Below are 25,732 nucleotides of genomic sequence, written 5' to 3' on the forward strand. Positions count from 1 at the left end.
GTGTGCTGAACTGAAGATGTAGAATTCCGTAGACGAAACTAAGATAGGAAATCAATCTACATCAAAAATTGAAAGCGCCTCTGTGTGTGTGTGTGTGTGTGTGTGTGTGTGTTTGTGCGTGTGTGTGTGTGTGTGTGTGTGTGTGTGTGTGTGTGTGTGTGTGTGTGTGTGTGTGTGTGTGTGTGTATACTACTTTAATCATTATCACGTGATAGTTTTGAGGAAGGATTTGTACACTCGTGTTGCCCCGTCTCTTAACCTTGTAAGTGTAAAATATGTTTTCACTCCTATGTACGCTCACACACACACACACACACACACACACACACACACACACACACACACACACACACACATAACCTATAATATTATCTAGTATTTTCTTCAGACGGATATCTTACACCTTAATTATAAAAGCCAAAGAAAAATTTATAAAAACATATACATATATTTACACACGTGTAGATATATGTTATGTATTGAAATGTGGCGGAAAAATTCCTTATATATTAACAAACGTGATTGAGGACGTAAAGAATCTGGTACAAACATAATGGTTATTGTGATAAATGATTTATTTATGATAAATATGTATTGTGTTGCATTATAATGGTTGTTCAGAACCAAGGTTCTTAAACCTGAATCAGTGAAATACTATAAGAAATAAAAGATCTGTTAAACATAAACATTTATAGTGATTAATCACACAATATATCTTACTGTGGGTATCTAAAACAAAATCCATTGCAAGGAGCTAGTTTAAGGCAGGAGTATTTCATTTTTTAACAAAATATTTACCTCTACATCCCTTTTCTTTCGTCACCATTTCTTGTGTTTACTACTATCAAGAAATATCTTTTATGTAACATAAAAATTCTGTTTAGGTATTTGATTAATGTTCTTCAACGACGCGTTGTATAATTCTTCGTTAGTGAAGTTCATTTCGTGTAATGGATCATGCATTACAAAGTTGTGTCTATCCACACAAGTGTTACACGTCTCGGATAAAGATATATCTAACATATATATGTCTTTTATAAATATTTGTAAATTGTTCTCCTGACGAACAATACCTAAGGTTTACGTATCATAGTTTGTCGCTTGTAAGTGATCAAGCATTACGAAGGTGTGTCCATTGCCACAGGTGCTACTGATCCCGGGTAAAGGTATTTTACAATTTTTGTTTCCTTAACCCTTCTAGTTATCTATGCTTCATCTCTGGCTTGATCCTTGCAAGTGACATTTATGGTGTGTAATTCTCTTTATTCTTATCATATAATTAATCAGTTGAGGTGCAGAACACGCTGTTCATCTTGGTCACTCCACTCTGTTCCATACTATTATTCAAAAGGTGTTACCGGACTCAACCCATAAGTCGTTACACCAGGAATGACAAGTAACCTTGAGGAAAGGCTGTATCATTGACCAGGGAAGGGAAGAAATAGCACAGTCTCATCGAAAACCTTTTCGCTTCATAGATATGTGCCATCATCCCCTGCTCCTGTGTAGAGTGCAGCAGCCACGAAGGTGTAGGAGCGCCATCAAAGGTGTGCTGGTGATGTGTGTACTGTTCACACCATCACCTGGGCTGAGCCTCAGGACCTGTTATCCTCCTCCTGAGAAGGACTATTTTTGTGTCCCTACTCATCACACTCCCGAGAACCCCTCAAAATACTCCTCCCGAATTCCTTTCCTACCCAAACCCTTCCCTCTACGCAGTCAGTAATGAAGACAGACATTCATAGCTTTATATGCAGCTACCTGCTGGACCTGGACGATCATTATATGTTGTACTTATGGTTCACATTCTGGCTTCATGACCACAAGCTGATAGCCCTTAAATCCAACAACATATATACATCCTGTTATACAACTGATGTTACTGTCTGACGTATGTATGGTGCGGCTTGATGACCTTACCTGCTGATGGCTAATATCGACTGCTATCATGTTGCAAATTTTGTTATTTGTTTGCTTTTCCGTACGGTACACATTCTGGTTAACGAACTTTACTTGTTGATAGCTGTAAATTCAGAGATAATAAAACATACGTGTTACAGAGCCCGTATGATAAGGGCCCGAGCCAAGCAAGGACCTGACGAATCTGTAAACAAGAAATGACCTGTTAAACTAGATCCGAGAAGGGGCCGTCCACACTCTAGATGTAGGACGTAAACCTAGAAAATCTAACAACGACAACAAACAACAGGTAGGTGAAGACCTCACTAGTGTGACAACGACAGTAGATAACTGCTACGAGGAGACCTGCTGGTGACTCTAACAATAACATAACTGTACAGTAAACAGACATTCTGAGAACGAGCTGTCGTAAGACAAGGGCCCATGTCAGGCGGACACCTACCCAATCTAACAACAACAATCTATCTAACTATTTGTTGTCATATATGAATCTGACTCCATAACTGTTGATTAGTAGATTGCTTCACGTTGCAGAGATGATCCAGTCATTATACACGACAAAGGTACACTACTGAGCTCCGCCTCGTTCAACTCTCGGCTAACTAGCGAGCTAAAAGGAACAGCCTTCCTGACCACCATTGCCTCACCTTGCAACTGCTCACTTGAAACGCTTCTGACAATCAACTGCAACTGTTGATTGTTTACTGAGCTGTGTTGACGACCCGCCCCCACACCTCTTGTATACGTAAGGCTGGTGAACAGTATATGGTCTCCTCCCAACACCGGTCACGAACATTCTCCTATATTTCTTATTTTGTTTATTATAGAAGGAATACATATAGTAACGGAAGCCTAGCTATGATTATTACGCCTAAGTCCAGCACCATTAAGACTGTCTTTATAGATATACAAATACCAGCAGAAGACATGCAGAAGGATTGGCCATGTTGTGTGTGCAGCAGCCAGACACGTGAAGCCACACATCACACCACCGTCCGTGTATGACTGCTGGAGAACATAACCCCAGGTTGTATATACTGGACGAAATGATTGCACATCAAATTGGAAATGACAATAACACACTTATCCAAAAATATAAAGTGTATGTTAGTTCTGTATGTTAAGTAAGTACCTTATATCAATATTACGTCATAAGCAGTTATTATTTAATTGTATAATTAATAACAGTCACCTATTACGTAGCACTTAGACATATGGTGTGAAAATGTAATAAAATATCCATAAAAGGTTTTAGCAAAAATGTATAATTATGTTGATGCAATAAGGAAAATATGAATGATGACTAACCTTGGTAGCTTGAGTTCTACAGAAGTGCTTCATGTTGCTTTGTAGTAAACACAACATTCCTAAATTGTCTTGGCTCAGTCTCTCTCCGGCGTGACCTCATCTGCTGAGAACACCTGCCAACTGAGGCAGCAGCTAACACACCTGGATATGGCAACTGATGCAGCAGCCGACACATCTGGATATGGCAACTGAGGCAGGAGCTGGAGACACCTGAGTATGGCAACTGAGGCTTGATAAAATGAATATTAGTCAGTGATTTTCCTAGGTGTAGGTCGAGTTTTCACTTCCTTTAACGATGATTAATAAAGGTTTAATTGTGTTTTGTCTTGAGGCTGACGAGTGTTGGCAAGATTTGACCAGAATGCAGCGTAGCTAGCGATCACTGCTGGAAAATCCAGAGTTATGAAGAACTAATGCGTGAGTTACGTCTTGTCATGTTATGTGAGAAGTGGAGAGAGAGAGAGAGAGAGAGAGAGAGAGAGAGAGAGAGAGAGAGAGAGAGAGAGAGAGAGAGAGAGAGAGAGACTGTGATTAATGAAGATGTATCAGGGGTCAGAAAGGACACAAAGGAAGATGGAAAGGGGAAGAGAAGTAAAGAAGAAGCTAAACAAATAACAGAAGATCCGTCATAATGTGTTTCCCACAAAGTACTTGGCTTCAGTGTTAGATTTCAGATGAAGATGCTGGAAGAATAGTCGTGTGTATTATCCTTAAGTTCTCTGTGACGTCCAGATATTATCCACTCACTCCACTTGTGCATATGTGAGGCAGTTCTTATAACAGCATAGCAACAGTCACATCTGAACAATATGGTGGAAACATGGATTTTTCATGACCTACGCAAAATGAAATAATCAGAATTAATTGTAAATATGTGTGCAAAGATGAAAATCAATGATGATTTATACTGAGTACCTGACGTAGGTGCCAGACTCCTGCTTGAACAAGTGACTTGCCATTATTTTCAGTTGTTCACTATAATAGCCAAGAACTACCTCTTCATCATTAATGTTTTGGATGGGGAAGAAATTGCTTCCTACATACCACAATGGTCCAGCAGAGGTTTGGTTAACTCTGACTGATATAATTGTGCAAAATTTATAAATCAACCCCAATAGTCAACCCAGTTAACTAAGACAAATACATATTAGTTTTATTTAATCATAAAAATATTAGAAATCATTGGTTGTTACATCATGTTGTCATGAAGTCCCTACTTGTCCTTACCATCAACACAAGTAATCTACTTTTCATTACTTCTGTTTTATCTCTGATTCTCTTTACAGTCTTTATATATAGCAAGATATCATGAGACATATTCATGGTCATATATTGATCTTTACAGTCTTTATATATAGCAAGATATCTTGAGACATATCTATGGTCATATATTGATCTTTACAGTCTTTATATATAGCAAGATATCTTGAGACATATCTATGGCCAGATATTGATCTTTACAGTGTTTATATATAGCAAGATATCTTGAGACATATCTATGGTCATATATTGATCTTTACAGTCTTTATATATAGCAAGATATCTTGAGACATACATATGGTCAGATATTGATCTTTAAAGTCTTTATATATAACAAGATATCTTGAGGCATATCTATGGTCATATATTGATCTTTACAGTCTTTATATATAGCAAGATATCTTGAGACATATCTATGGTCATATATTGGTCTTTACAGTCTTTATATATAGCAAGATATCTTGAGACATACATATGGTCAGATATTGATCTTTAAAGTCTTTATATATAGCAAGATATCTTGAGACATATCTATGGCCAGGTATTAATCTTTTTTTTTCTCTGTTTGTTTGTTGTCATATGGAAATTCATGGTAATAAAGGTTCATTGTTTTCAGGCTAAAATCTAAGGTCTGGTCTGTATCAATCAACAAACCTGCTTTTCTAAACCTGTATCACATGAGCCCTCATTGTGTGGCCTTCGAGAGAATGTAAGTCTGGTTATCCTACATATGGCAGGCTTCTAATGCCTGGTATTGTTGTGTCATTCTTCTCTTTATGCACAAACTTCGTCCATTGTGTTGCCACAAGGATTCACCAAGTTGTTGATGGCCGTGGCTGGGGGATGAAGGTCACATTAAATGTAATTAAGGTTAATCTGTTATGTTACTGCAATAAACTAATGTTCCTGTCCGCCCTGTATGGTTATTCTAATCACACAACACCATCAGGCTCTCTCTCTCTCTCTCTCTCTCTCTCTCTCTCTCTCTCTCTCTCTCTCTCTCTCTCTCTCTCTCTCTTTATATACAATACCTGAAGACAACGTCACGGATCCTTTTACTACTTATATGTGTGGGATATAAACTCAGTCTCCAGTGTTTAGTCTCGATTCCCAGAAACCTTGGAAAGGTAAAGACTCACTCAGTTCCCCGGGGGCCCGGCTCTGTGTTGTTGTGTAAGACAAACGTAAAGTCTATCATTACCTATAGCTATACCGCAGTCATGTTGGCAACACTACTACCATAACCGGCCGACTCCACTTCCCTCCAGGCCGGCTACCTGACACGCACACCTCATTGGTTGTTGCTATTTTGACCGCCAATTTTGTCGTTAATATTTAAATCGATACTGTATCAGTTTTATATCAGTGCGTACACAGTATCATTATATTGCGGTGAACATCTACATAATGTTGATTATTTAAGATAACAAGTAGGAGACAAAAACAAATATCCAGAGCGAAAAAAAAAGATTGACATTTGATATTGGCAGCTTGGAGCGCCCCCCCAGCCGGCCAGGGGGGAAGTGGAGTCGCCGAGACTAAGCCATCACGAGTGACCAGCGTTGCCAACATGACTGCGGGCGGCAGAGTAGCACATAAATAGTCAAGCTCAAGTTGCCTAGTTTTTCTGTTCCTAATCTAACCCTTAACAATTATTTCATTATGTGACACTCTGTGTCCAGGTAGTGGCCATTATAACAATATAATCTGGAAAATAGATAGGCTGGAAACAACCCAAAATCGTGATCTAAATGAGTGTTAAGCACCAAACAAGTGTGGCAGTTGTGACTGAACGTCATTAAACCCGTCCAAAATGATGCCATGGATGATAATTCACTGTTAAGTCCGTACCCGCCACCTCCACCCTCACCAGAACAGCTATGTTACCACACCGAGGCACCTGGGTTCACTCACTATGAATCATAGGTACGAGATTCACAACGGTTCCCATACCATCATGATTCATAACGGTTCCCATACCATCATGATTCATAACGGTTCCCATACCATCATGATTCATAACGGTTCCCATACCATCATGATTCATAACGGTTCCCATACCATCATGATTCATAACGGTTCCCATACCATCATGATTCATAACGGTTCCCATACCATCATGATTCATAACGGTTCCCATACCATCATGATTCATAACGGTTCCCATACCATCATGATTCATAACGGTTCCCATACCATCATGATTCACAACGGTTCCCATACCATCATGATTCATAACGGTTCCCATACCATCATGATTCATAACGGTTCCCATACCATCATGATTCATAACGGTTCCCATACCATCATGATTCATAACGGTTCCCATACCATCATGATTCATAACGGTTCCCATACCATCATGATTCATAACGGTTCCCATACCATCATGATTCATAACGGTTCCCATACCATCATGATTCATAACGGTTCCCATACCATCATGATTCATAACGGTTCCGATACCATCATGATTCATAACGGTTCCCATACCATCATGATTCATAACGGTTCCCATACCATCATGATTCATAACGGTTCCCATACCATCATGATTCATAACGGTTCCCATACCATCATGATTCATAACGGTTCCGATACCATCATGATTCATAACGGTTCCCATACCATCATGATTCATAACGGTTCCGATACCATCATGATTCATAACGGTTCCCATACCATCATGATTCATAACGGTTCCCATACCATCATGATTCATAACGGTTCCCATACCATCATGATTCATAACGGTTCCCATACCATCATGATTCATAACGGTTCCCATACCATCATGATTCATAACGGTTCCGATACCATCATGATTCATAACGGTTCCCATACCATCATGATTCATAACGGTTCCGATACCATCATGATTCATAACGGTTCCCATACCATCATGATTCATAACGGTTCCCATACCATCATGATTCATAACGGTTCCCATACCATCATGATTCATAACGGTTCCGATACCATCATGATTCATAACGGTTCCCATACCATCATGATTCATAACGGTTCCCATACCATCATGATTCACAAGAGTTCCGATACCATCATGATTCATAACGGTTCCCATACCATCATGATTCATAACGGTTCCGATACCATCATGATTCATAACGGTTCCCATACCATCATGATTCATAACGGTTCCGATACCATCATGATTCATAACGGTTCCCATACCATCATGATTCATAACGGTTCCCATACCATCATGATTCATAACGGTTCCCATACCATCATGATTCATAACGGTTCCGATACCATCATGATTCATAACGGTTCCCATACCATCATGATTCATAACGGTTCCGATACCATCATGATTCATAACGGTTCCCATACCATCATGATTCATAACGGTTCCCATACCATCATGATTCATAACGGTTCCCATACCACCATGATTCATAACGGTTCCGATACCATCATGATTCATAACGGTTCCCATACCATCATGATTCATAACGGTTCCCATACCATCATGATTCACAAGAGTTCCGATACCATCATGATTCATAACGGTTCCCATACCATCATGATTCATAACGGTTCCGATACCATCATGATTCATAACGGTTCCCATACCATCATGATTCATAACGGTTCCCATACCATCATGATTCATAACAGTTCCCATACCATCATGATTCACAAGAGTTCCGATACCATCATGATTCGAATGCGAGAGGCGTGAGCTCGGCAACAAACCTTCTAGACTTTAATCAATGACTGTACAACATACAGGTGGCTCCGTCACTGTAGACGTCAGTCACCATACATTACTGGTTGTCTGGTACAACATACAGGTGGCTCCGTCACTGTAGACGTCAGTCACCATACATTACTGGTTGTCTGGTACAACATACAGGTGGCTCCGTCACTGTAGACGTCAGTCACCATACATTACTGGTTGTCTCGTACAACATACAGGTAGCTCCGTCACTGTAGACGTCAGTCACCATACATTTCTGGTTGTCTGGTACAACATACAGGTGGCTCCGTCACTGTAGACGTCAGTCACCATACATTACTGGTTGTCTCGTACAACATACAGGTGGCTCCGTCACTGTAGACGTCAGTCACCATACATTACTGGTTGTCTGGTACAACATACAGGTGGCTCCGTCACTGTAGACGTCAGTCACCATACATTACTGGTTGTCTGGTACAACATACAGGTGGCTCCGTCACTGTAGACGTCAGTCACCTTACATTACTGGTTGTCTCGTACAACATACAGGTGGCTCCGTCACTGTAGACGTCAGTCACCATACATTACTGGTTGTCTGGTACAACATACAGGTGGCTCCGTCACTGTAGACACTGTAGATTCTTTAGGTTTAACCATAAACCTTAACTAAAGCAATATGGGAACATTAACAAATTTTACGACTGAAATATCAGAGACGATCGAAATTAAGAGTGAATGAGAACGATATAAACACATAGTTTAAAAGGACAAAGTATGAATGGCAGCCAGGGAATAAAAGGCCGCCCAGCTAAATTTAAAAGTTCGCGTTCAGTGGCAGAGTTAAATTAATTGTACAGACTTCCATTGCTCTGGTGGAATTTAAAGGTCATGTGTACCTCTACAGTCAGAATTTAAAGGTTCATATTAAAGTGCAGAATTCCAGGAGTATCATTAAAATAATTCACTTTAAATTCTTTAGTTATGTGAAGCATTTCATACAACAGCTGCAATATGACGGTGTGTAAAAGTTCACTGTTGCATGGTAATATTAAAGTGTTTAATTGACGAGGTTAATTAACCTAACCTAACCTAACCTAACCTAACCTAATGACGTATCTAAAAGGACTTTGTTGACATAATGCAGCTGGAAGATTTACGTTCAAATGATGATGTTTAAATGTTCGTTAATGAATGAGGGAGTTAAATGGATGAATTTTAAGTTCGCGTTTCATGCAGTCGTTTTGAAACAATTTGTTGAAATGTCAGAGTTTAAATGATCATATGTACCAGGTTGGGCAGATGGCGGGAGTGTGTAGACACAGCCATAATCATCCGATGATTGCATTTAGAAACTGACAGATGTAATATAGCAAGAAATATGAACAAAACAGTGAGTTGGTGACATGTTTCATATATTTGTAATACAACTCTGAAGATAGTTCGTGGATCCTTAAGGGGAATAAATGGTGGATAAATGGTGAGAAAATGTGCAAAAACGGGGCTAAGTATTTCAGTCCAAACTAGAATTCTTTTGTTCACTTCTTCGACATTGATCTCAGGACATTTCAATGGCTGAGATTTACATGATACAGAAAACCATCGAACAGGGACGATAGACAGATAGATAAAAGGTTATATAAATAGGTAAACTGATAGATGTAGGTGCAATCAGAGTCGCCTATGATTTCGTTCACAGCGAATGAGATGATAGATAGGCGAGGCTATAACCATCGTCTATGATTATTGTAAATGACTGATAATGATTAATCTTTATTGTTTTTGTGCGACTGCTGTTAGCCTTTGAAGGTTAATGTTCCCTCAAAGTTGCCCGGACCCTACCACTAGGAGGTCAGCAGTTCGACTTAGGGTCCATTTGTGCCATGTTTATGGCACCCAACAGAATGGATGTATCTTATTTATTTTCTTTTTCCTTCCCAGTAGATGGGACTGATAAATGGTAGGAACTTTTCCTAAGAATTTAATCCTTTATGATAACCGCTTCATCCGTACAATAGTTTGACAATGATTTGCAACTGAATGAAAACTTTTGTCATAGGAAGTGTCTTCTGAGGACCGGGTATAACAGGGTCGACTGCTGGAGGAGGAGCAGCTTCTCCAATCTCAGCGACGGGAACTTAAGGTTTAAGGAATTTCAGGGATGAATGTTGGTGGTGTGGACTTTAATCTTCAACACGGCCGCTTCAGCTTTAGGGTCGGCTGCTGCTGTAGGTGCTGCAGATCCTCCAGTCACAGCGACGGACACATCAGGGTCTTCATCGACGACCAGTACGAGTACGTCGGGATCCACCAAGCCTGATTCATCCCCATAGAAGTAGGGGATCAAGGTCACCAATTCAGTGGTAGGCATCACTTTGCCCCGTTGTTTGGTGGGAGCCAAAGAAACATTGATGGGGATGGCGGCTGCTCCTGTGTCAACTACACCAGTTTCCTCGCTGGGTCCGCCTTTGCACAGGTCATCATCATCTTGATGCCGAGTCTGGATCTTCACCACTACTCTCTCGTGCACGGGTTCGATATCCAGATGTGATCTCTTCCTGGAAGGCCTTTGGCATTCTGGAAGGCACCGCTTTCCTCCCTGGACCAGGCCCTCACTGCCGGACAACCAGGCAATTCTGGTGTAGGCGTACTCCTGGTGGCGGCCGTTGCGTCCTCCAAGTCTGCGATCTGCCTTGATGCCCCACCGTCCCAGTGTTCTCCCGACGTTCAGGACGGCAGCTTTCTCGTACCCGAACCCTTCGCAGAATTCACAGTATCGCAAATATAGCTCAGTTCGGCTTATACAATCTTTAACAGCCCCGGTTTGCTGGATGTGAGCCTCGAAAAATTCAAGGAAGGATTCCTTGCCAGGGTACCGATGGGCAGCGCGGATGTGAGTCATTTCTGCGATCTGGTGAGATGAATGATTTACTTGACGAAGTAAACTTACATAGACCAGCACTTGCAAAAATATAGTGAAGCCACACAAAAATATAGTAGACTAGCGTTTCCTCATTGATTTAATATCCTAGATGATAGATTAACAGAGTGAAGTTGAAGCACTAGTGTAGTGAAGATGAAACATCAAAATAGTGAAGATAGCAGGATACGATAGAGGGTGTACACTGGGCAGAATTACCTCTTGTGGAGAGTGTAATGTAGCTTGTAATGGAAACATAATGACATCAATGATGGTGTGTGTGTATATGTGTGTGTGTCTGTGTGTGTGTATGTGTGTGTGTGTGTGTGTGTGTGTGTGTGTGTGTGTGTGTGCGTGTGTGTGTGTGTGTGTGTGTGTTTGTGTGTGTGTGTGTTTGTGTGTAGTTGTACAAAGACTATATAAGAAAGATAGGAAAGCAGGAGTAATCTCGCGTGAGCAATGACTGCTTTAATTGTGCGCGTTGTCAACAGCTGGTGGTACTAATTACCCTTGCGCTGTCTGGCTGTCTGTTTGTTGACGAAAACTTTACAGTGAGTTTTCAGTTTGAAAAAAGAAAATAATCTAAAACTTGTTTTTTTTTATGTTTTTCCCAAGGATGAAGTATTGTACGCACGACTTGAGACAACTATGAGCAATAACATATGTAGGTAACATTAAACACAATGTTAGGGACCAAATCAACTTGACGGTTTCATCAACAATCATGCCATATCAACCAGGACATATTTCATTCTTTAACATTAAAGCAACATATTTACATACATAACCTGTAATTGGTCCACGTAAGCCTAATGATCCTGATGAAGTTATTATGCAGATAAGAGATGATGGGAAATACTCTAACAATAATGAGCTTGAAAACAAAGTTAACTAGCATAAGTGACTCGTCAATAAGTAAGCTCAAGAATATTTTTTTCTTTAATTACAAAACTGTAGGTACTGGGGAAATATGGTATGTACTTCTTGATATCTAAAAAATTCGCCTTTGTCTTTGTTGAGTTTGTAGAAAAATGTGGTTGTTTGTTATCTACTTGACTTAGATTTATCCCATCCTACGTTTATATTTATGAATGTCTTACCAATTCCATCACAGCAATACCCCTTACCTTTCTTTGTCCAGTGGAAATGTGTGTAAAATGTGATGTGTGGGAATAGTTTTCCTCCTCTTACATATCACACATAGATAACATCTTTTTCTGCTCATAATCATATATCTGATTAATCTCATGTGAGTTCTACGTACCGAATCATAGACACCATTATCTTTCACCGTCATGTTCACTATAGAGGGAGACACCATTATCTCTCACCATCAAGTTTACTACAGAGGGAGACACCATTATCTCTCACCATCATGTTCACTACAGAGGGAGACACCATTATCTCTCACCATCATGTTCACTACAGAGGGAGACACCATTATCTCTCACCATCATGTTCACTACAGAGGGAGACACCATTATCTCTCAATATCATGTTCACTACAGAGGGAGACACCATTATCTCTCACCATCATTAAGTTCTGGCCTGCAAGTAACAGAGATCTGCTACTCAGGACCACCTGGCCATTGTTTGTTTGTGCCAACATTTCCATCTATCGATCGCCAATATAACCAGTCTGTCCCATTTATCGATCACTATAACCAATCTGTCCCATCTATTTATTTTCATTATACACTGTCTGTCCCCATCTATCGATCTTCACTATACCCTGTCTTCCACCATCTATCGATCTTCACTATACCCTGTATGTCCCATCTATCGATCTTCACGATACCTTGTCTGTCCTATCTATCGATCTTCACTATACCCAGCCTGTCTCATCTATGGATCTTCTCTATACCCTGTCTGTCCCGTCTATCGATTTCACTATACCCTGTCTGTCCCATCAATCAATTCATTATAATGTGTGTCCCGTCTACACATCTTCACTATAACCTCTGTCCATCTATGGATCTTCACTATACCTAGCACCCAGCCTGTCCCATCTATGGATCTTCACTATACCCTGTCTGTCCCATCAATCAATTCATTATAATGTGTGTCCCATTTGCACATCTTCATTATACTATCTGTCCCATCTATGGTTCTTCACTATACCCAGCCTGTCCCATCTATCAATCTTCACTATACCCTGTCTGTCCCATCTATGGATCTTCACTATACCCTGTCTGTCCCATCTACGAATCTTCACTGTACCCTGTCAGTCCCATGTATGCATCTTCACTACACCCTGTCTCTCCCATCTATGGATATTCACTATACCCTGTCTGTCCCATCTATCAATCTTCACTGTACCCAGTCTGTCCCATCTATGGATGTTCACTATACCCTGTCTGTCCCACCTATCGATCTTCACTATATCCAGTCTGTCCCATTCACCTGTACCCCTGGTCACCATGTAACAACCATTAACCCACCTACAATATTTTAGATGGTCTCTGCATTCAAAATCGCCGAAGTCGACAGGCTTTTGTTTGTATGAAGTCGACTATGCTTTTATTTCTATGTGGGATATTAGAGCATGGGGGTACCTTACTATATTTTTCCATATCAATATAGACTCACTATATTTGTGGACATACAAGGATAACCGAGGTTACTTCGTAAAGTGCACAACGTAATCATAGTATCTTCAACATGGAAGATTTTGCAAAAAGCTCAGTTGTGGAGGTGGTCGAGCAGCAGCAGGTGCTCTGGGTCGCCCTCCTTGACCAGGCCTACCTGCCTTTCCACGATGAGGAGGATTTGCTGGACCGTCCACCACACGAGACCCGACTCCCACATATAGATGAGTTGGGCTGCGATGATGACGACATACATGTCATCGTGCCCACCAACGAGCAGTTGCAAGGGGTTCTCAAAACCGTCCTGCAGAGGTATACCATCAGGGTCGTCAACGTTCCATACAAAATCTCAAGGACGAACGTCTGGGAATTCTTCAAGCAGTTCGGCGACATCGTTCGCTTCGACATGCAGTCTTACACGACCTACGAGAACCACCGGGGGATTGCCGTCATCCAGTACTCCTGCTATGCCTCCTACAAGAAGGCACTTCTTGCCGACGTGACACCACTCTCCGTCAACGGTCGCTGTGCAAAAGTGAAACCTCACCGTCCCACTGATGCTGACCAAGTGACCTCGCCCACTCAAGTGGCGCTGCAGCCCACACTCCCTACCAGACCCACCATCCATGAGGAAATGCAGCCCACCCCACCTGTCAGGCCCACCTTCAGGGAGACATGGCAGGTCTCAAGACCTGTCAGGCCCACCATTCAAGACCGACTTGGTCCCCCAACACACGTCAGGCCCACCATTCAAGACCGACTTGGTCCCCCAACACATGTCAGGCCCAGCGTTCTAGACCGACTGGGACCAATAACACATGACATGTCCTACGTTACAGACCGACCGCACTCCGCACTTCGTACGGGCGTTAAAAGGCGTGTCGAGATGACTCACGCTCCCCGTGCCAAAAGGTTCAGTTGGTGAGGAACCTGAGTTCTTTCTTCCTGTTGGTGCTGCAGGAGAAAACGGCCCTAGAGTGGACACTGGAGGTGTGTTTGTGTTTGTGTTTGGGTTATCACTAAGGAACCAACACCAAGACAACTTTAGTTTCGCCTCGCCAAGGATAACGTTAATCTGGCGGAAGTCTGGCTTTCTCCCAGTAGTGGATGACACATAATATCTACGTAGGGACGTTGAAAAACAAAGAAAGAAAAAATATGGGAACATTATCCCCCCCCCCCAAAAAAAAAAAAAAATACATAAATTCACGGGGATAATTTCCTTCGTCTTCAAAGAAAAAATGAAACTCTTCCGACGCTACCGTGCCTTCCATAAAGCAACCCTCAAAGAAATCACTTTGCGCAAGGACTCGGTTAGCCAATCTTCATATGACTGGGGCTATTCATCCCTCTCATTGATTCATTTTTCAAGATTAGGAAAGTTATAATGAAAATATTATATTGAGTTTCTCCGTTGGCGTCAGGGTAAACACCCATCCCCCCCGAAGCTTGGTTACCTTTCCGTGGTGGGGGGGACTTCATGGATTGGGCAGTAGCAACCATCGTTGGTTGCTTCTGTTCAATCCATGAACGAAAAACCAAGCATCTTGAGCGTAATTGTCGTTTAAATTCACTTAGTGTCAAAACTGACGCGAAAGCGGTTGTCTCAATTTTGTCAGAAATGTTTGTGCGTTTCGGCCTGATGGCGGGAGTCGGTTTGGCGCTGTGGTCATGAGAGAATACGAGGAAGATTGGCAACCGTCCCAGAAGTAGCTACAGTGAGGCCCAGCAGCTGTCCCTAATACTGTGGAAGGCACTCATGTAAGGTGTGCAGTGAGGCGCAGCAGTAACAAGGGAAACGGACAACCAAAACAGCAATCTTGATCATCAGGAGGCTATCCAATGCTCAGAGTAGATAAGGACGATTATTGTATGGCTTCGCTCAGAGGATGAAAATCTTAGCCGTGAAAATCAACAAGTAAAATAACTAGTAGTTAGTGGTAGTGAAGTGGAATTACCGCATTTCTGTGGTCTTAATAGTAAAACGAAACTTTTCGCTTTCTCCATCAATCTAGAGGTGTTGTAGACCACCATCCTTAAGGTTGTAAGGTAATGGTAACTTCAAGGCTATGACCTCAGCAAATTTGTGATGGAAAGTGCAGGAAATGTGATAATGTATATGATATAAATTATATAGTTGTATAATAAATGTGTATTAGAGTTTTGTCTTCTCTTTGCCCGTTCATTAATTCAAATACAGGTAAGTTTTCTCTCTAACGAGGTGGGATAAGCTACGTGCACTCGGCTTATGAATGTGGTGACTTTCCCTTCATTACCACAATGGTTTGCTGAACTGAAGACGTAAAATTCCGTAGACGAAACTAAGATAGGAAATCAATCTACATCAAAAATTGAACGTATGCATCTTTAGATGGACATAAAACAAACGGACGGATGAACACACTGGAGCAAATGAATTCCAATATCACCACTTAAAGTAGGCCTTTCAACTAGTTGTGGCTTTAAAGCAAACTTTTTCTAGTCAAGGTTTAGTTAGCACCTAAACTAATCCCCACGACCTTACCTTAAGAAATATTTTCAGAAGGTACTGTCTGAACATATTTCTAAGGTAAGGTCATTTAGGTTTGGTTTAGATGCTAACCTAACCTAGGCTAGAAAAACTTTGCTTCAGAGCCCCAACTACGTAGACGGGCTACTGTTAATATTAAACAGTAACAGGAAGATGATAAACTGAGATGAAATGAATAAAAAAGATAGAATGATGTCAGTTGAAAGTTGAAGTATTTGCTAGATACAATTTTTGACAGATCCAAATGCATCCTAAATTCAGTCACTTAAATCACAATGCTGAATATTGTTTTAATTGTTGGAACTAGTTACAGGAAGTAAAAATATCAAGCTTAAAGGGATGCCATTACAATAACTTCATATACCTGTATAGGATCACTTAAACTTCTTTTCCGTAAAGCTGAATGGATTTAAGTCGTTTAATCTGCTCTCTGAATTTGTTTCTCAGACCAGTAATCATCTTTGGAGATTATCTCAGTAATTTCTCCATTCAATGTCTTCTTTTTCAAAATGTGGGAGACCAAATTGGAGGTGGAAAGATGGAGTGAAAAAGATTTTGTGTGATCGGGGCCTGAACATGCAGGAGGGTGAAAGGAGGGCAAGGAATAGAGTGAATTGGATCGATGTGGTATACCGGGGTTGACGTGCTGTCAGTGGATTGAATCAGGGCATGTGAAGCGTCTGGGGTAAACCATGGAAAGCTGTGTAGGTATGTATATTTGCGTGTGTGGACGTATGTATATACATGTGTATGGGGGTGGGTTGGGCCATTTCTTTCGTCTGTTTCCTTGCGCTACCTCGCAAACGCGGGAGACAGCGACAAAGCAAAATATATATATATATATATATATATATATATATATATATATATATATATATATATATATATATATATATATATATGAGTCCACAGGGAAAATGAAACACGATATGATAGGAGCATGTGGTATGACTAGATGGAGTGAGATATGAAATGAGGGGGTGTATGAGAGATCTGGTATGACAGGGAATGTAAACGGAATAAATTGTGGAGTGGTAGACTAGGTGAAACATACTTTGAGGTGGTTTGGGCTCGTGGTTGGAATGGAACATGTGCCGTTTACAGAATGTGTGATAGTAGAGTTAAAGGGGTTGATGTGAGAGGAAGACCACCTCTGACATGAGGAAAGAGAATGAAAGAGAAGGGTTGGTGTGAAAGGAAGTCCATAGAGTGGAAGAGAAACAGTGGAAGAACGTGTGTAATGGTATATGCGAGAGAGGCAAGTAAGGACAGAGTTAAGTGGAGACTTTTGCTGAGGCCACCCCCTTGATGGAAGTTCCTGATGGGAATAGGTATCAGAGTTATGGACAAATAGAAAGATAGAAATATTGATAGATAGATAGATAGATAGATAGATAGATAGATAGATAGATAGATAGGTAGATAGATACGTATGACCTACTCTGTTGACTGTGGCAAGATTGCATATGCATATGTCTTGTCATTTTTTTTTTGTTCACTGCAGCTGAGGTGTATATGACACAGTCGAGTTTCTCTGTTCACTGCAGCTACAGCATATATTTACAGCCATTTTAGAAATGAAATATCCATTTTAGCTGCCAGGTCATGGCGTTGGGGATAACTAAAAGGTGTCAGTGCCTGCCTGGCTCTCAATGACCAGAAACCCGAGGACGTCTAACACAACAGGGACAAGTGATCCTGCCGAGCCACCTGAGACAACGGGATAAGGTACGTCGGAAAGTGGAGCGAGGCTTTTTTCTGCACTCACTAGGACCATGGCAGCAGTCAACTCTGGAGGCTTCTCCGGAAACTCCAAGGTCGAGGCGGAAGACAGGGGTAGTGGTAGTTGTGCCAGGGGACGGGGTGGTGGAAGTATTCCCTGGGGACAGGAGTATTGGGATTTCCGAGCGACTGGGTGGTGGGAGTAGAGCCAGGCGACGGGGTGCTGGGAGTATAGCCAATAGACGGGGTGGTGGGAGTAGAGCCAAGAGACGGGGTGCTGGGAGAAGCAGGGGAAAAGGTAGTGGGAGGAGATCCAGGTGACTGGTTCTGGTTGGTGGGAGGAGAGCCAGGGGACGGGATGGTGGGATGATAACCAAGGGAGTGGGTGGTGGGAGAAGTTCCGGGGTAAGGGGTGGTGGAAGTTGGCGAGAACGGAGTAGTGGGAGTAGAACCAGGGGACGGGGTATAGGGAGAATTTCCACGGAACGGGGTAGAGGGAGAAGTTCCTGGGAACAGGTTGGTGTAGGAAGTTCCCGGGGACGGGGTGGTGGGACTACTTCTTCCGGAGGGGGTGGTGGGAGAACCTCCAAGGGCACCATTGGAGTTTCTTCTGGAACCTCCATGGTCGTGTGTTGTTCTCCTATTTCATAACCCTGGGGACATGTGGAATGGTCCACGCTCTGCTGGTGGCGTGGTCGTCGTCGTCGTCGTCGTCGTCTTCTTCGGGGATCTCTTTGGGGCGTAGGTTCCATTTCCAAAACCCCTGGACTTTCTATATGACCCTGGAACACGTGAGGGGATTGTGGGAATACTACCATGTCAGAGTGTGGTTGGAATGGTACCATGTCAGGTTGTGATGGGAATGGCCCCATGTCAGGCACCATTGCAGTTTCTTCTGGAACCTCCATGGCCGTGTATTGTTCTCCTATTTCATAATCCTGGGTATATGTGGAATGGTCCACTCTCTGCTGGTTGTGTGATCGTGGTCGTCGTGGTCGTCGTCGTCTTCTTCGGGAATCTCTTTGGGGCTTTGGTTCCATTTCCAAAACCCTTGGCCTTTCCATATGATCGATTGTGTCTGTCATTACTATCGATAATCTCCAACTCTTAACCTGAACAAAATGAAAGCCAGTCATTACAAAGTATATCCTGGATACTTACGGAAATATGGTGAATTTCAACTCTCACATAGTAGTGAAGTTATATGTTTCAAACAAAAATCACGAAAGATAGACTGAGACTTTCTTTGGTCAATGACGTTTGGTATTGGATCTTTGGGGAGACTGGGAGAACGAGAGCAAATATAAGAAATAACCTCTTCTTTACGTACTGTGTGTATGACAACCCAGACTGGGAATATATTAATATATATTTGTTATATGTACACTACTGGCAATGTAAGACACTGTATTGGAGGTATATGAATAAAGTGACTATACTCCAGTTGGTAGTGAAGATATAATCAGGAAGTTATTTGAATCGAGTATCAAGGATATAGAAATGCTGTTACTGTAATCTCCGTAGTAGTGAAGATACAGTTGAGCGGTCGCTGTTGTCCAGTTGTTATTAAAGATATAGTAAGAAAGTTATTCTAATCCAGTCTTATGGATATAGTAATGCATTTACTGTAATTTTAGTGGTAGTGAAGATACAGTATGACGGTCACTGTTGTCTAGTTATTTGTGAAGATACAGTAACTTACTCTAATCCAGTTTTAAGGATATAGTTGTGAAGTTACTGTAATCCCAGTGGTAGTGAAGATACCGTGGCGCAGTCACTGTTTTCCAATTGTTGGTGAAGATACAGTAAGGAAGATATTCTGATCATGATTTTAATGATATAGTAATGCAGTTAGTGTAACCTCAGTGGTAGTGAAGATACCGTGGCGCAGTCACTGTTTTCCAATTGTTGGTGAAGATACAGTAAATCTACCATCTAAATCTACCATTCATCAATAAACATTTAACCACCGTCATTTGAACGTAAACCTTCCTGCTGCGTTATTTTAACAGAGTCCTTTAAGATGCGTCATATAAACAGAATCTTTAAATGTACGTTAAACTTGTGCAAACCATCATTGAATCTGAAACTTTTCAATTAGAATTGTAATGAAATTGCGAAATTTTAACTCTGTCAAATTACAGCTATTGTACAAAATGATTCACTTAATTGACAAATTTTAATGTCAGTTAATTTAACGATATCCTTTGTGGTTCATCTCTGAAACACAAACCCTTTAACTTTGTCTCTAGAACTGAACACAACCATTAAGTTTCATAACTGGAATGGAAATTTGGATAATCTATCAAAATTCGTCATATAACGCGAACTTTTAAATCCTTCCATTCAGTTGGGCCGTTACTTGCCTGGCTGCCATTCATAATATGTCCTTTTATATTGTATGTTGACTACGCTCTCATTCATTCGTCATTTGGATCGTCTCACTAATATTCCATTCATAAACTTCATTCCTGCAGCTTACTTTTGACCGCCATGTTGTTTTCCTTAAGGTTTATACTTCTTTGTGTATTTAATAATAGAAGATTCAATGATATTTCTCGTGGTACTGGAATTAGAGTTAATAATGCCATCTCAGTTATCAACTCTAACTCCAGTACCACCAGAAATATCATTGAATATTCTATTACTGAATAAACAAAGAATTATAGTCAATATTAGTGATTGTCTACACAAATTGGATAACTTTTTTTTTGTTGATAAAATTTGTAAACGATTCACTTTCTTGTCCACATAATAAGTTTATGATACGCTTGTTGTCTGTCTTGGACAATCACATGTCTACCATATGGCGTACTAGCTACGTCTCTTCGTTGTATATAAACTGACTGTTATATTTCTCTCTTTTGTCTTCCCTGATGATGTGAGTTTTAGACGAAAGTGCACTTGGGAACTTATCGTGTTTATTTTACCCGTAGACTCATAAGAATATACTTGATCACGTGCAAAATTGTTATCCTTTCCAATATATATATATATATATATATATATATATATATATATATATATATATATATATATATATATATATATATATATATATATATATATATATACATATATATATCCTACAGTATGTTTACTTTCGATAATGAGGAACAGAAGAAGGAGCCAAACAAATAAATTTCGTCAAAGACATCTCTCTTTTCTAAACGCTGCCTCGCAAAGATTTTCATTAATTCATATTGAAGAAACAGACGTATTTTTCTATTGTCTGGTTAGCTCAGTGGTAGAGCGTGAGTCTCACACACTCAAGGTCGTGGGTTCGAGACCCACACCAGACATAATTTTTGTCTTTTTCTTTTTTCATTTTGTCCGCATCACATGTGTGCAACATTCAGTATGTTCGTCCAACGTTATAGTGAAGATCTTCACAATAAATTGGGGTTTTCGACCTTATCTGAAAGGGTCAGGTCCATCAAGACGTCCTTGAAATCTTCCAGAAGCTTCTGGCGATCCTCCTCCAACTGCTGGGCACATCAGAGTTAACATGGGCCAGACATCGGTTGTGGAACGAACGGTAGTTAGCAGGGATGATAATGAGGGCTCTGACCTCATACCAGGTCAGCTTAGTTCCAGTCTATTGCTTAGTTCCAGTCTATTGCTTAGTTCCAGTCTATTGCAACGACAATAAAAAAGTAAAACATTTCTTCGTGGAAAATTGAGAGGAAAACACGACAGCAACATGGAGATTTACCCTGTGGTTATTTTGCCGGCTAGTCGGCAACAGTCGGTCAAACACTATTTTGCCGTGGTAATCTCAGTGTTTCATATAATACTATGTCACAAAATATGTTCTTGGGGGCGTAGCTCAGTGGTAGAGCACTCGCTTGGCATGCGAGAGGACCCGGGTTCAAACCCCGGCGCCTCCATTTTTGTTATCTGGGAAATTCATTGTTTTCAGTCTTATATATATATATATATATATATATATATATATATATATATATATATATTATCCCTGGGGATAGGGGAGAAAGAATACTTCCCACGTATTCCCTGCGTGTCGTAGAAGGCGACTAAAAGGGAAGGGAGCGGGGGGCTGGAAATCCTCCCCTCTCGTTTTTCTTTTTTTTTTTTTCCAAAAGAAGGAAGAGAGAAGGGGGTCAGGTGAGGATATTCCCTCAAAGGCCCAGTCCTCTGTTCTTAACGCTACCTCGCTATCGCGGGAAATGGCGAATAGTATAAAAAAAAAAAAAAAAATATATATATATATATATATATATATATATATATATATATATATATATATATATATATATATATATATATATATATATATATCGTCCGATCAGAAAAGTTAAGCAACGTTGGGTCTGGTTAGTACTTGGATGGGTGACCGTCTGGGAACACCAGATGCTGTTATCCCTGGGGATAGGGAAGAAAGAATACTTGCCACGTATTCCCTGCGTGTCGTACAAGGCAACTAAAAGGGGAGGGAGCAAAAGGCCGGAAATCCTTTACTCTCATTTTCAATTTTTCAAAAGACGGAACAGAGAAGATATAGAGATATTGCAATGATGTAACTAATATAAGATATAAGAATGAATGGAAGATACGGATGTAGCTGAAACAAGGAGTAATTAAGATTAAGGTGAAATGAAAATTATTCTCTAGTGAAGATGAATGTATATGTTAAAATTTTATATTGAACATCAAGTAGCAAGAGGCAGACATGCTAACCGCTAGGCTAAGGGACTGTATAATAGGAAACAACTATTCGAAATACTAAGTATTCGAATACCCTTCGTCTCACTATGGTGAGCAACGGGGTCTATCGGTTGTTTCCGAACAGAACACATAGCCAGCTGAGAGCGTTTGCACAAGGGGTCTTGCACAAGGGGTCCCAGGTTCGATCCTGGCTGATGGAGCTTTGTATGTTCTATGAAGGTGCGCGTTCATATACACTTTATTCGTATTCATATAACTCCGCGTTGTACAGTCAGGTTCGGTAAAACGCTCTCAGCTGGCTATGTGTTCTGTTCGGAAACAACCGATAGACCCCGTTGCTCACCATAGTGAGACGAAGGGTATTCGAGTACTTAGTATTTCGAATAGTTGTTTCCTATTATACAGTCCCTTAGCCTAGCGGTTAGCATGCCTGCCTCTTGCACAAGGGGTCCCAGGTTCGATCCTGGCTGATGGAGCTTTGTATGTTCTATGAAGGTGCGCGTTCATATACACTTTATTCGTATATATATATATATATATATATATATATATATATATATATATATATCATACAAGCTTCCAACAGCCAGGATCGAACCTGGGACCCCTGTGAAACAGGCAGGAAAAGACCGGTGTAGACCCAGTTGCTCACCAACGTGAGACGAAGGGTATTCGAGTACATAGTATTCGAATAGTTATTTCCCTATCAGTGGCGATCATAGCCTAGCGGTAGCTCTCCCGCCTGTTGCACAGGGGTCCCGGGTTCAATCCTGGCTGTTGGAGGTTTGAATGTTCTATGAAAGCGCGCGTTCATATCCTCTTAGTTCGAATATATGTATATATATGTATATATATATATATATATATACATATTTTTTTTTTTTTTTTATACTTTGTCGCTGTCTCCCGCGTTTGCGAGGTAGCGCAAGGAAACAGACGAAAGAAATGCCCCCCCCCCATACACATGTATATACATACATTCACACACGCAAATATACATACCTACACAGCTTTCCATGGTTTAAATATAGTTTAATTAATAAATATAACTTAAAAAAATCTAATAAATAAAAAAAAAATATATTAATTAAATACAATTCGTTTATAAATAATTAATATATAAAAAAATATTAATAAAATTAAAAAGTAAATAAATAAATAAAAATATATTTTAAAAAAAAAATATAAATAAATAAAATATTACAAAAATACAAAATATAATAATAATAAATATAGTTAAAAATAATAAAAAAAATAAATAATAAATAATATATATAAAATAAAAAATAATTAAATTAAAAATATAAATAATAAAAAATAATAAAAAAACACTATATTATATATAAAAAATATTACCAATTGAAAAAAATATATTAAAAAAAAAATAATTAATAATAAAATTATAAATATAAAAATAAAATTATAAAAAAATTATTAAAATAATAATATAATAAATTTAATATATATAATATTAATCAATATACAATAAATTATAATAACTAAAATGTTAAAAAAAAAATAAAAAAAAAAAAAAGAAAAAAAAAAAAAAAAAAAAAAACAAATTATAAATATTAAATAAATAATAAAATTATAATATAATTTAAATTATAAACAAACCTAAATAAAAAAATATAATTTATTTAAATATAAAAAACAACTATAAATAATAATTATTATAAAATATTAAATAATAATAAATATAAATAACAATTACTATTACTAAAATATATATAAAAAAATTAAAAATATATATTATATAATAAAAAATTAATTATAAAAAAATTTATAAAAAAAAACTAAATAAATATAAAATATAAACATATAAAAAAAACTCTTAAAAATACATTTAATTAATATAATTAATAAAATTAATAATATTAATATATATAACATGGTTTTTTAAAATTAAAATTAAAAAAATATACAAAAACTCAAAAAAAAATAATATTATAATATATTATTATATTAATATAATAATAAAAAATTAATTAATATATTTAAACAATTTATTATTAAAATAATTAATTATAAATATAAAAATAATAAATATATAAATATATTATAATAATATATAAATATATTATTAAAATAAAAATTTAATTACTATATATAATAAATAATTAAATAAAAATAAACATAAATATATAATTAATTAATATAAATTATATATAAATTATTTAAACATTTTAAAATAAAAAAATTTAAAATAAAAAAAATAAACTAAAAAATATTATTATATAAATAAAAAAAAAAAATTATTAATAATTTTAATATAATAATATTATAATAATTATTAAAATTTAATATAATAAAAAAAAAATAAATTAATACATAAATAAAAATAAAAAATATAAATATACAAATAAATATCAATTAAAAAAAATATAATTTAAAATATATATTAAAAATAATAAAAAATATATAATTATAATTATTATAAAATAAAAAATATAATATATAAAAAAAATTAAATATAAAATTATAAAAAATTAAAAAAATTATATTAATAAAAAAATTAAAATCCCCAGACGCTTCACATGCCTTGATTCAATCCACTGACAGCACGTCAACCCCGGTATACCACATCGCTCCAATTCACTCTATTCCTTGCCCTCCTTTCACCCTCCTGCATGTTCAGGCCCCGATCACACAAAATCTTTTTCACTCCATATATATATATATATATATATATATATACAATGTTGTATGGTTGCGAGGCGTGGGCTATGGATAGAGTTGTGCGCAGGAGGATGGATGTGCTGGAAATGAGATGTTTGAGGACAATGTGTGGTGTGAGGTGGTTTGATCGAGTAAGTAACGTAAGGGTAAGAGAGATGTGTGGAAATAAAAAGAGCGTGGTTGAGAGAGCAGAAGAGGGTGTTTTGAAATGGTTTGGGCACATGGAGAGAATGAGTGAGGAAAGATTGACCAAGAGGATATATGTGTCGGAGGTGGAGGGAACGAGGAGAAGAGGGAGACCAAATTGGAGGTGGAAAGATGGAGTGAAAAAGATTTTGTGTGATCGGGGCCTGAACATGCAGGAGGGTGAAAGGAGGGCAAGGAATAGAGTGAATTGGAGCGATGTGGTATAC

The 25,732-nt window shown here is 38.8% G+C and overlaps 2 non-coding genes across 2 annotated transcripts; both read left to right on the top strand.

Moving 5' to 3' along the window:
- Positions 1–21,181: 21,181 nt before the first annotated feature.
- TRNAV-CAC (transfer RNA valine (anticodon CAC)) lies at positions 21,182–21,253 on the top strand. The gene has a single exon. It is a non-coding gene; the product is annotated as a tRNA-Val (tRNA).
- A 516-nt stretch (positions 21,254–21,769) lies between these two features.
- Positions 21,770–21,841, top strand: TRNAA-GGC (transfer RNA alanine (anticodon GGC)). The gene has a single exon. It is a non-coding gene; the product is annotated as a tRNA-Ala (tRNA).
- The last annotated feature ends 3,891 nt before the right edge of the window (positions 21,842–25,732 follow it).

Source organism: Panulirus ornatus, chromosome 42, assembly GCF_036320965.1.
Source record: "Panulirus ornatus isolate Po-2019 chromosome 42, ASM3632096v1, whole genome shotgun sequence".
Lineage (NCBI taxonomy): Eukaryota > Metazoa > Arthropoda > Malacostraca > Decapoda > Palinuridae > Panulirus > Panulirus ornatus.